This window comes from Grammomys surdaster, unplaced genomic scaffold, assembly GCF_004785775.1.
Source record: "Grammomys surdaster isolate TR1022 unplaced genomic scaffold, NIH_TR_1.0 259, whole genome shotgun sequence".
In the NCBI taxonomy this organism is placed as follows: domain Eukaryota; kingdom Metazoa; phylum Chordata; class Mammalia; order Rodentia; family Muridae; genus Grammomys; species Grammomys surdaster.
Genome location: NW_021604700.1, coordinates 4,071,766 through 4,085,648, shown reverse-complemented (window position 1 = coordinate 4,085,648; position 13,883 = coordinate 4,071,766).

The following is a 13,883-nucleotide window of genomic DNA, read 5'->3' as shown; positions in this document are numbered from 1 at the left end:
AAATGCTACAGTGTCAAAATACCTTGAGCCTGTGAATAGTAAAGCAAGTGAGACCATGTTTTGCTCTGGAGCAGAGTGCTAGTCAATATGGAGTCATGAAAATGCCACAGGCTTTCTGGCATCAGTGATGCCAGAATAAATGCTGGGTTCCAACTCTAGTTCTACCTATTCAGGACATGCTTGCCTTTCCTTAGGATCTTGCTCCCCCCCCTTTTTGCTCCCCCCTTTTTTTAAATCCATGAAATTAAAGTTACTGAGATGAAGCCAACTCCCTATGCCATTGTACAAGAATTCCTGGAAATGTCAAAGCAGACATGGATTACCAATCATTCCTTCTCAAGAAAACATGAAATCCCACGATAAACATCAATCAGACAAGACAGAGGCCAAGACCAAATGGAAATAGAGGTGGAGGCTGCGGACGCTGAAAGGGCAGTAAGGCCAGGGATGAAGAATAGGAAGACCTGGCTTCCAAGGCCTATGGGCAAAAGGCACTGCCACAGTTGACATGTCACTCTGCCTTCCTATCTATCAGTGCTGGGTTATCAATTTCTTTCTCATATAGACAAGAACAAAAGCCTCATCATTTTTCATCAGGGTCCATAGCTGAGGGCAGAAGCAGCTTTAACATACATATATACATACATACATACACACACACACACACACAGAGGGGGAGAGAGAGAGAGAGAGAGAGAGAGAGAGAGAGAGAGAGAATGAAGACGAGAATGAGAGAGACTCTTTCAAAGCCTCTATTTTATCTGCTTCAGGCAACCACTTGGCTCTGCAGAGGAGAAAATCTACAGCCACCAAAGCCTGGACTGTGTGAGACGGAGGAATGCCACAGCTGTAGCCACAGGAAATATTGCTGCGCAAACTGGGACCCTGCTGACGGTTCACCCTCTTTGTATGCTCCTGAATCCAGAGTCCTCTGGGAAATGAGTGTTCTCCCTCAGATGCCTCACTCCAAGACAGATGCCCAGCTCACATCAGTGACGGCCCTGGGGGTGGGAGGAGGGCTGTGTGGGTGCACCTTGATGTATAGAGATGTTAAGCAAATTCTCACTGATACTTTGCCTTGACAGGCAAGGCCTTGGCTAGGCATCTACCTAACGCCTCTCAGCTTTTTCAAGAGACTCTTCCACTTAGAACCTCTTATTGAAAACTTCAGAAGACTCTTACTGGAAACTACAGCAGAGAATACGGACAGAGACCCTGAGGAGAGGGCTGGCATTTCTGGAAACTCTTTTGTTTTGTTTTGTTTTGTTTTGTTTTGTTTTGTTTTGTTTTGTTTTGTTTTGTTTTGTTTTGTTGAGACAGGGTTTCTCTGTGTAGCCCGGGCTGTCCTGGAACTCACTCTGTAGACCAGGCTAGCCTCGAACTCTCGAACTCAGAAATCCGCCTGTCTCTGCCTTCCAAGTGCTGGGATTAAAGGCGTGCACCACCACCGCCCAGCTTGGAAACTCTTACCTACAAGTCATAGAGCAGAGTGACAGGAGCCTGTCAGCATCTCCAGAGGTGTATGTGTTTGAATGAAGAAAGTATGAGAAACTACAGCACAGGGAGCCTGGGATTCATGGGAAAAACGTTTCACCTCCAGGGATGTAGCTCACTCAGGTAGAGTTTTGGACCAGCATGAATGAGGTCCTGGCTTCAATCCCATCAACTCAGGACAAATATTAGCAGCTGGAAGGTCATGATACATGACAGATGTTTCACTTGTGCAATACAGTCGAGACTTAGAAAGTGCCTTGTTCACTTTTCAGCACAACTTGATCATGGTTTTTAACTTCACTGGGCCTCGTCTTATCTCCCAAGAACTTGGACTTTACATCTCAGGACAAAGGGAAAGTTCCGAGCAAAGTATCTCAGGATATCTTCATGACAAGTGGCTATTTTTATAGCATTCCTTTTAGCCAACTCTCACAGAAACCTTCAGAAATAACTGGACATTTGCAATTGTTCCCATTTTCCGGATTACCAAAGTAAAGCTGCTCAGTGTCTCTGGGTAAAGGGCCCCAGGAAATTAGCTAACGGCCCTAGGAAGTCTGCAATCCAGGATCACCAGAGCTTCTCCTACCCTACTAGCATGTTCTCTGCACCTCCACCTGCTGCCCCCTCATTGAGATCACAGTTTTAGGAAGAACGGAGTTCATACGGCGTGTTCTGCTTAACCAGCCAGCCACACTCTTGAGCGTCAGTGATGAGTACCTGGCATTCATAACAAGGCTATTGTGGCTAAGGACCCATCCCCAGGGTTCACTGAGCCATGAGAGAAAGACTTTGCCGCCATTAGCAGCAGATTTCCCAAACAGAATCTGCATATATTTTCAGATTCTTTTTGTGTTTGCTAGTCACTGTGATGGAATAATATTGTCAACTTGACAAGATCTAAAATCACCTAGGGCCGGGCGGTGGTGGCACACGCCTTTAATCCCAGCACTTGGGAGGCAGAGGGAGGTGGATTTCTAAGTTCGAGGCCAGCCTGGTCTACAGAGTCAGTTCCAGGACAGCCAGGGCTACACAGAGAAACTCTGTCTCGAAGAAAAAAAAAAAAAGACTAGGCTAAAATCACCTAGGAGATAAACCTCTGGGCATGTCTGGATGGGGTTAACTGAGGTAGAAAACCCCATTCTGTGGGTAGCAACATTCTATGGGCTGGTGTCCCAGACAAAATAAAAAGGAGTGAGCGAGCTGACCACCCGCATTCATCTCTCTCTGACATCTACTGCAGTCATTATGTGACCAGCGGCATCACATTCCTGCTGCCGTGACTTCCTCACCAAGATGTGACTTCCTCACCCTCAAACTGTGAGCCAGCGTAAGCCTTCCCTCAAGTTGCTTTCCTCAGGTATTTTATCACAGCAACAAGAAAATAGTTAATTCGGGCACCTCATTAAATAATAATAATAGGAATAAAATAAAGCTGAGAGTGTCTCATAGCCGGGAGCATTCACATTGGCCTAGCAGTACTGAGATACAGGCCATAGAAAGTTTGTTCCCCACTCACCCGATTCCCACCAGGCCCCAAACCTGGCACAAACTCTTCGGGAAGCCTACTCCAAGAGTAAGCAGAGAGATAACAGCTAATGAAGACTGGACTACATGGACAGTCATGGGCTGTGGTGATTTTCAAAAGGATAATAACAGCTGCCTTGGGCACAATCCCACATCGCCCATTTTCAGAGGTTTAGCTTTTCCAAATCACTGAAGTAAGTAGTGGTCACGCTCCTACTTACCCCGCTGTATCCTCTGAGAAAACCCTAAAGGTTTCCAAATCTGTAAGAACAAGTGGCCCCAACTTAAGCCAAGTTGCGGGCTAGGTTAAGCTTTCCTGCATTTCTGCAGCTAGATGCCTCACAAAGTCAGAGAGAGCGCACCAGGACCTGAAAGCCCACTCTTCAATACATGGCCAGACAGTAGCTGAATGTCAAGTAGTTCTAACACAGAAAGAAAAACTAACAACCTCTTTCTCCCAATATGACACCGCCTCCCCCCCTCCAGCAAAAAATAAAAATCAGCAGCTACCATTCCAGGGACCCACCACCTCTTACTGCTGTTATATGTGCCCTTAACTTCCCATTTAGGTACCCTTTGATGCGTTTCAATCTCCCTCCAGCTCACTGTCATTGTGAGTCCCTTTGCATCGGAATGTGTCACAGTGTTAGTCACCAGCGGAGCAGACCTGCTTGGCTGACTAGAAACAAGACAGATGCTATCTATGTGCAGCCAGGCTGCTGTGCAAGCGACCCCCGTTCCAAACAACAGCTGAGCTGAATGGAACCAAAAATAAGGAGCCTGTGGCATCGTGCAGACATCAACTGACAGTATTTTCAGGGACTCCCCACCCCCTGCCAAAAAAATCTGAGGCCAGAAACAGGATCCTTGTCTGACAGAAAGCAGACTTTGGGGGTCCTGAGGAGTTGAGGTTGAGACAGATAGAAAAAAGAAATGAAAAAAGGAAAAGGAAAGAAAGAATCCTCTACTAACTAGAAAGAACAGGCTATTCCTGCATCCTTATTCTGGACCAGGGTGGCAGGGCTTGCCCTCCCTGCTCGGAGCAGCTCTGAGAGAAAATAAGTGGGGATTATGACAGGGACGTGCCTTTCTGCTCTCTGTTGTCTGTCCTGCTTCTCCCAGTAAGACTCAGCTGACCGGTCTAGGAATCCATCAGACCCTGCGAGAAACAGCCACTCTCATCTTACCTGTCTGGTGGTGGGCAACGCAGCTGGAAAGATGCGGCTGGTGTCGGTAACAGCTGTGCATGGCTCGGTGAAGCCCTGAGTGACAGAGTCAGCCCTCTCCTGGCACATGGGTGAGGGTGGTGGAGCGTGGCCGCCTCACCTCGGGCCCCTAGAAGAGCTCCTGCAACATGCTGCTCCGAGGGCTCTGCTCCAGCGCCAGGCTTTGCATCTCATGAAAAGGGAAAGAGCAAGTGAGCGAGCGCAGGGGAGGGGATGAGGAGGCAGAGGGAGGGGAGAGGGGCACTCTGACAGACGATGCGCAGCCACGCAGTTGGGGGAGGACCGCAGGCTCCAGCAGGATGGCAATGCTTGTGTGGCTGTCTGCCGACTTGAATACAAGACTTGAATACAAGCGCTACCTCCGGAGGGGCTGGTGGCTCTGCGAAGTTGAGCCAAGAACAGAGAGCATAAAGGTGTGACTGAAGTCATCAACCTGAGAGAGAGGGTGGCCTGCTTTCCACTGACCACACCAAGGCAGGAGCATTGGCTGGATGACATAGGGAAGGGGGGAACACAGTCCCACATTCCTGGCCTAGCTTCAAGATTGTCCCTCTTCTCTTCTGCAACCAGAAAAGCCATTTAGACTTAGGATTGAGAATGGCCAGGCAATTTGTGTCAAGCACAGCTCCAGCTTTCTTGAAGATGAGGCAAATATTAGACATGGATGCGTATTAGGCAGGAAACGTTCAGTGTCCTCTTCACCCTATGCAGAGGCAAGCCAGACTGCTCCCTCTGCCACATGCACAATGGGTTACTAGGCTTGTGTTGTCAAGAACAGGATTGAAAAAGACATTCAGAAGAGTAGAGAGAATATGTGGTGTGGTACTTCTGTCTGTATAGTTCCAGTGGGGTAGTCAGGAGCACAACCTTCTGGCTAGCTTGGGCCAATGCCCAGAGCTGCTTTTAAGCAGCAAGGAGGACCCTTTGCAGGATTCTAGAATGTACATTTGATGGGTTCACCGCACCAGCTCCAGGCTGACAGTCACTGGCTCTGTTTACAACCACAGCCAGACAGAGAGGGTGAGAAGAAGATCACAAACAGTGGAATAGAGAAGAGACCAAAGGAAACTGACTAGGGAATGCACCATCCAGCTCAACTAATGAGGGGTGGAGAGACCTCAAACAACAACTTTCTTGGGAGGGAGATGGTAGGCTGCAGAGGGTAAAAGTGTGACTGATTCAGATGTCCAGGGAACCATCCCTCCCTCCCCTCAAGCTAATACTCCTCAGTCAAGCCTCTCTCCAAAGGATGTGACTAGCACTGACTGTAGAGACCAAGCCCTGATGACCCGTCAGACTCCTGTCTCCAGTAGATGCTCATATTTTGCTGCTGCTTAAAATGTTGCACTGTTTCATCACAGTCAGGTCAATATAACAAGCCACAGTTGAGAGCCTACTATGTGCTACAAGTGATGCTGAGGGAATAGATATTCTTGTCATGCCAGATGACTGGAGGAAGGGACAGCTTCAAGCAACCGATGCACACATAAATGAGCAAGGTGTTTAAAACACTCAAGGAGGGAGGAGAGGAAGAGGAATTCCAACTGAGAGGTCAAGGAGAGAGGAGGTGCCTTCTTCCTGTATACTGATGGCTGCAGGCAGATTTTGACCGGCAAAGCATGACTGAGAGGGAGAAGTCAAGGCTAAGAAATGGCCTGGGTGACAGACAGAGCCTGGAGATGCCTTAGTTGTCTGGTAAGCAGTGAGTGAAGTCTCTAAGAACCTAGGAGTCACTTTGATCCTCAGATCTTTGTTTTGAGAAGATACTGAGTAGGGAAGAATTAGAGGAAGGTGAAGGCAGTTATAAGTCACCAGAAATTCAAAAGTAAGAGAGGATGAGAAGCTAAGTAAGACAATGGACTTGAGGGGAAGGGACCAGTACAGAAATTTGTGGGGGCTGGACCAATAGGACTTGATTTGGGAGGGGCTGAATTCAGAGTAGCAGAGCACAGGAGGAGGAGGTGAATAACCGTACTCTGTCTTTGAGAATCAGTTGTAAATGCTGAGAGACCCAGACAGAAGAGCAGCTTTGGGCTGGTAAAACCTAGACTGTGCTAGGTTAGAGTTGAATTGGTTGAGCTCCATTAGCGCATGAAGAGGAGATGGAAAGGCAGGCTCTCTCTACTTGAAAACAAGAGTTGGTGGCGACAGATGGAATCCCTCAACAATGGTGAGAAGAGAGGGGCTCAGGGAAGGTCCTGGAGAAGTTACTGAATTTAAAGGAAAGAAGAGCCAAATAAAGATTGAGAAAAACAAACTGTCAGAAAGAAAGTGGGAGAAGTGGTCCAGAGTTGGAAAAGTTGAACCCTGACAGGAGTCAAACGCTGATGAGAGATCAGTGTGGCTGAGGAGAGAAACACTCATAACTAACCTTGAATCGTAGCTTTCCACAGGCACCTGAACCTTGGCTTAGAGCAAGGGATCTCAGGCTTAAGATAAAATAAATCCTCTGGGGGATTTGTTAAAATACTAATTGAGAGGCCGAACACCACAGGTTTCCAAGTCTCTAGGGCTAACATGGATTCCAAGAGTTTGCATCTCTAGTACTGAATATATCCAGCAGAAATGGCAGCCTCATTAAGGGTAAGAAATGAGCATGCTCATTAAGAACTCCGCCCACAGGGAGAAGGTAGTGTTCTTCTCCTTCTGGTTTTGAGGGGCTAGCTAGAAGGTCATGACACCTCACCTGAATCCCAGGATCATGTGATACTCCCTGTGTTCTCTGTATCTGCCCTCTAAAATGTTCTTGGATTGAGAGTAAAGACCAACCTTTTTTGGAGGGGCTCACTTCCCTCCTCTCTCTATTGGTCCAGCAGGGTCCAGACAGTGCTATTCCTTTCCTCAACTCAGGAGGAAATAACACTCATCCCGGACATTCCCGGTACATTTTTATTACTTATGTGAAAAATATTACATCTTAAGCAGATTCCCAGTGATACTGGGAATTAGGCAGGTCTTGCATGCATGTGAGGATATCGGAGTCAAGAGTATTCTTATGTCACGGTTTTTCACACTGTCACACAAACAGAAAGTCAGTTTGGTTTGGTTTGCTCTTTGTTTGTTTTAAGGTAAGATCTCCATTATGTAGCCCTGATTGTCCCGGAATGTCACATGTAGACCAGCCTGGCCTCCAAATCTACAGAGATTCGCCTCCTGACACTGGGTGTGCCTGGGCAAAATGTCTTCTTCTTTTTTTTTTTTTTTTTTTTTTATTTAGTAAAGAACAAAGGAAAAAAAGAATCAGCCAGGTGTCTTAAGACTGAGAGACGAAATAGTTCAGCAGTGGAAGAATCTGCTTAATGCATGGATTTGTGAAACAAAACAAAAAGGGGGTCAGACAGCAGAATGTGCCCGGCTTGTCAAAGCCACTAAAATGGATTTTGCTTTAAAGAACAGAAACCCTTTCATCTCTGAATCCCCAGCACCAGATAAGCACCCAGAACGTGCAAGAACTCTATAAATGTTGGAATAAATTGCATCAAGATCTGAGACTGTGGAAGAAAAGGGGTCTTAGCTTGAAGGGCAAGCAATATCATGGTGATGTTTTGGAGTGAGGGAGAAGAAACTACTGGCTTCAGAGACTAAAGAAGCAAGAGAGAAAAGAATCAAGGTTTGAGGCTGTATGGCCGTCCCTGGCCAAGCATCGTTTTCTTGGTAAGGAGAAATGTAAGAAACAGCAGACACACAGCAGTCTGTGCCACACTTACACGAACTCACAGTAGATCACACCGAGGTCTGTGCCGCACTCCCCAGTGTCCCCTAAGTGGTTTATGTCCTGTAACCTGCATATGTAGCCTTTATGGCTTTCAGTTATAATATTCATTTTACTCTGAGTATAAGAGGAGTTGATTAGCAAAGAGGAACATTACAGAGACTTGATATATGTGAAACATATTCTAATATATTATTTTTTCCTTTAATTAAATTCTCCCATCCAATCGTGAGCTATTTGAGGGCAGATACCATAATGCCTTGTGTATTCCAGGTTCTAATTTACTTTGTAACCAAGGAAGAGCCTGAACGTCTGACGCTCCTGCCTCTACCTTCCAAGTGCTGAGATTATAGGCATGAGCTGCCACACTGGGTTTATGCAGCACAGGGCATAGGATCCAGAGCACCGTGCATGCGCCTTGCCAACTCAGCCCTCGTCTGTTTATTACTGGTATCCACTGCTGTGCCTGTCATATAAGTATGTTTCCCCCAAAGTAAAGCCTTGCTCTTAAGGTAGAAGTAAACCTGAGAATGGCAGAGAGCCTGGGGAGGAAGGGAAGAAACCAAGGCAATATTCGGAAGAGTTTGTGAGGTAGGTAAGCCGAGACACACAGAGTGCGATGGGAGGAAGATGGCCCAGTGATATCCACAGCTAATCTCTGGGACTTGTGACTGTGTCGCCCAACGTGGCAAAGTGACTTTGAAGATTTGTAAGAAGGTAAGAGACCTAGAGATGGGAATCCAACCCTGGATTGTCTGGGCCAGTGACATTCTAACACAGTCTAGTAACGGGTTCTTTTTATTATACTTTTATCTGTATGGGGTGAGGAGCATGTACCAGGGGGTGCATGTGAAGGTCAGAGAACAACTTGCAGGAGTCAATTTCCCCCTGCTACTAGGGGGGTTCCTAGGATCAAGCTCTAGTTGTTAGGCTCAATTGTATCCATCTTTACCCACTGAGCCATCTTACCAGTTCCATAACGTATGCTTTTTAAAGTGAAAGAATGGGGGTAGCGTGGGGACCAGTAAGATGGCTCAGCATTTTAGAGCCCTTACTGCTCTTACAGAGTTGGGTTCTCAGCACCCATGTCACACGGTGGATTACAGCCTTTACTCCAGCTCCAGGGGAATCTGTCACCATCTTCTAGCCTTCATGGGCACCTGAAAGTGTGTGTGCACATGCAAAGACACACACACACACATGCGTGCACATACTCATACACACACACATAAAATGAAAATAAATCTATTTTTAAGTGGAAGACTGAGAGAGAAGGGAAGATGAGAGGTGAAACAGATGAAGCATAGGGAAGATTCACTCAAAGCAGAGATTTGACTCCCATTTTCTGGCTTTGAAATGGAGGAAGAAGTCAAGAATGAAGGAACACAGTTACCCTAAAAGCTGGAAAACTAACTCAAAAGTGCACGTTGTCCAGTCTGCAAGCGTTGGGGGGGGGCAGTGTGCGGGGGGTGCATTGAGTTAGCCAAGGCATTTTAAGAATAATTGGTGTGTGTGTGTGTGTGTGTGTGTGTGTGTGTGTGTGTGTGTGTGTTTTCTATTTGCAGATCTGAGATAGCTCCTGGGTGGGTGCGTGAGTGCAACCGGCCAGGAACACAAAGCAGTTTAGATAAAACTACACACTACATGCAAGCATGAACTGAATGCACCCCAAGGAGCCAAAAGACCTGGAAAACAGACTGGTCCTGGAGCCTTAGGAAGGAACTAACCCAGTCAACAACTTAATGTCAGCCCATCGGGACCCTGGTGAAACCTATAGCCTATGAAACTATATGGAGAAAAAAAAAACCCATGTGCTAAGTCACTGCTGCATGTGTAGAATTTGTCATGGCTGCAGTTGCTGTAGTAAACGCATTTCTGCATTTAGGTTAGAGCCAAATTCTAAGGACAAAGAATACTAACCATGCAGAAGAGTGCTAAGAAGCAAAATCAGAAACCAGACAGCCTCTGCTTTTCATATGTAAAGTCTGCAAATTGCTCTCCTCACCTTTGAGGTTCCTTTTCCTTCTCTTCCCTTCCCAGGCAGATTTTACTTCCAGTAAAAATGGCTCTCTGGTCAACTAGCCGCACCTGAGGATGGTTTTGCTCTCCCACACAGTACTGGCTATGCTGAGGAACACAGTTAATGCTCAAGAACTAAGTGGAGAGAAATAGAGAGGAGGAGGCCTCCTTTTACAAAAGAAGAGTGTGTCTGACCATGAGAAAGCAGAGCCTGCCAGCTGGAGGAGAGAAAGAAAATAAACAGCAGAAATATACCCAAAATAGCCCAGTCCTAAGGCACGAAGGAGCTGGAAGGTTCCAGAAAGAAAGAAAATAGGATGGACTGATCAGTAGGCAGATGGACAGAGTTAATAGTCAAAGGAACCAAAGATAGAAAACTAAAAAATAAGCTCTGAACTCTTCAGATGGATCAGTTGAAATCCATGGATGCCCAATCCAACCAGCACTTGAGAACCTATGAGCAGAGGTCCACATGAGAGCACATGACACACTCGTGTGCCTGCGTTGCTTGTGGGCTGAAACTTTGTGTTTTTAAGGTCATTAGAAGCAAACAGATTTTAAAGTATCCATCCAGGAATTCTGTTCCCAGCCTTCATTTTTCCCTATCCCGTGTCCATAGACAACAGACAGGCACAACAAAGAGGCTGGACCCTGGAGTCGGGTTATAAATGCTAGGTCAGCCACTCGTTAGTTCTGTGACCTAGAATAACTGAACCTCCCCTGTGAAATAGGGAACCCTCGTATGGTCAGCACAGGGCGCTGATGAGAATAAACGAGTTCAGATGAGACCCCCCACTACATGTTCACAGTCCACACTCCCCTTGACGCCCTAGCTTGGCTTAGTATCATGAACTAATACTGTGTGGGAGAACGAAACCATCAAGTGTGGACACCCTATCCTTTGTTGTCTCTTGTCATATCTTTGGCATCCCTACTAAACCATACATTTCATAGAATCAAGAGGCAAATCTCCTGTTTCCCTTTGCCTTCCTCGTCTCATCAAAATCTCAATGATGAAATGGCATTCTATTATTCTCCAAGTGTGAGGGTTTGAATGAACCCACAGGCTCATATATTTGAATACTCAATCACCAGGAAGTGGAACTATTTGATAGAATTAGGATTAGAAGGTGCAGCCTTGTTGGAGGAAGTGGTATCACTGGCAGGGCGGTGGGCCTTGATGTCTCAAAAGCACATGCCAAGCCCAGTCTTTGTCTCTCTGTCTCTGTCTCTCAGTCTTTCTCTGTCTCTGTGTCTCTCACTCTCTATCTCTTTGTTTCTCTGTGTGTCTCTCTCTGTCTCTCTGTGTGTGTCTCTCTCTGTCTCTCTCTCTCTCTTCTTCCCTCTCTCCCTCTCTCCCCCAGCTTACAGATCTGGATGTAGGCCTCAGCTACTGCTCCAGTACCTGCCTGCCTGTTGCTATGCTGTTCATGTCCACCATGGTGACAATGATCTAAATCTCTGACACTATTAGCAAGCCCCCAACCAAACGCTTTCTCCCGTTTTTTTTTTTAATTTAATTTTACTTTTTGTTCATTTGTTTGTGTTTTAAGACAGGGTCTCTCTGTGTAGCCCCAGCTGTCTTTAAACTTTTTCTGTAGATCAGGCTGACTTTGAACTCATAGAGATCCGCCTGCCCCTGCTTCAAAGTGCTAGGATTAAAGGTGTGTGCCATCACTGCTAAAAAGTTGCCTTGGTCATGGTGTCTCTTCACAGTGACAAAAACATGAGGTTCTACAACTACTGGCAGATAGGCACAGATGTTTAAAGTATGTAACCAGTTCCCAGCCCCATTCTTTGAGCACATCACTGGTTTCTTTGGGCCTCATCTTCATATAAGTTTTCTGTATATTTGTTTCCATTGCTATGATTCTGTGTTTTGTTCCTCACCTGCCAGCTGGAAGCCTCACCTGCAATAAGTTGTTAAGACAACGTCAACAAAAGAAACAGTAATTCGGTAAGTACATCACTGGGGTGTTAGCAGGAGCTAGAGGTGACTGTCATGGCGGTCCTTGGCCTGCTCATAGTATTGCCCAGCCATGCCCTTTTGTATGATCTCCCACACCTGCCTTGAAATTTTCCAAGGAGGCTCTGTTATCAACCATCCATTTTAATTTATGCATCCCAACTCCATTCCTGATTATCAAAAATAGAAATTGACACAGGTACCTAGTGAAATCCAGGATGGATTAGGAAACTTATTTGACTATGTCCTCTAAAAGATCAATCAACTTCCCCTTTCTTCAAAGTGATCAAGTGTGTGTGTTAGTTCCCTTAACTAACATACATATTTCAATGAACAAATCTAGCTTTGGGAGATACTTTGTGTCATAAAATTTCCACATTTGTATCTCATAGCCTAGCAAAATTTTCTAAATCTCACTTAATAATACAGAACCATCAATGTTTCATTTTCCAAATAAGAACATTAAAAATTATATTTATTACCACTATAATTTTATATAATAAAGATAATTTTAATGCCAAAAAGTATAAAGGATAAAAAAATGAAGAATAATTCTTTGCCTATATATAGATGATAGAAATGATTATGAAGAAATACACACACACACACACTGCATTGGGTTTGAAGGGGTTCTTTAATTTTTCTATAGTCAGTGCTAACATTTCCTTTGGTGCTTATAAGAGGCTGTAATTGGAAATCATTTATCCATATCACTGCATCCATCGCTGGAATGCCAAAGGACCACAAGCAGAAATGGTGTCGATAAGTATGTCTTAGGAGCATCTTCACTTTCATGTGTTCTGTCAACTCTACAGCAAGCGTTGGGCTTCAGGACCACAGAAAGTGGACATGTTGGACCAGAGAGCCATAGCGTGCATTTTCCAAAGAATTGTGAATGACAACAAACTCTTCTCCACTTTTGTTTTGGTTTTTGAGACAGGATCTCAGTCTGTGGCCTAAGCTTCATGTCTTAGTAGTCAGTGTCCTATTAATGTGAAGAGACACCATGACTAAGGTGTCTTATAAAGGAAAGCACTTAATTAGTGCAGGCTTACAGTTTCAGAGGTTTGGTCCATTGTCATCATGGTGGAGCGAATGGTATAGGCAGACACAATGCTGGAGAAGTAGCTAGCTTCTACATCCAGATCCTCAGGCAGAAGGAACAGTGAGCCACTGGGCCTGGCTTGGGCTTTTGAGAACCTGAAAGCTCACCCTCAGTTGGCCTTCTTCCAACAAGGCCAACTAATCTTTTCAAATAGTGCCACTCCCTGGTGACCAAGCATTCAAATATATGCGCCTATGAGGGCCATTCTTATTCAAACCACCACGTTTCCCTAAAACTCTCTGTGGTCTCAAACTATCCATTGGCCTGCCTCAACCTTCAAGGGCCTATCTCATCATGTCCAGCCTCTATTCAGCACACTACAGCATAGAAATGCTAGAGAAGGAGGCCCATCACATCAAGTCTAAATTGCCAACAATGGCAAGACCATCAACAACCATTGCTTTTTGAACATTTTTCCCAACACAAACCAATGTCTGCTACGAATGGCCTTGAATGCAGATGTGGTCCCCAGACAGTACAGAAACAAGAAGGAATAGAGCGCCAACTTTGTATAAAGTTGATGTCTTTCCTCTGTAACTTGGTCTCCTGTCTTACTTGGTCATTCAAGTCTTTGTTCATGCCAGAGAACCAATTTGGCAATCCCATAGACGGCTGCCATGACTCTCGTCACACAGAGAACAACATGGGACAGAAGGCAGAAAGACAGTAAGAACTAGAAAACGGGGAGGATGTTGGGAAGTGCTATCTTCTGCATGTGATATGGATGCTACACTCATGAACTCACACCAGCTGCTCTCATCACGCAAAACCGACCCAGGACCAAGACAGCCAAAATCCCTACAGCGATGGTGGAGACTGTCTCAGACTCTGCCTCCT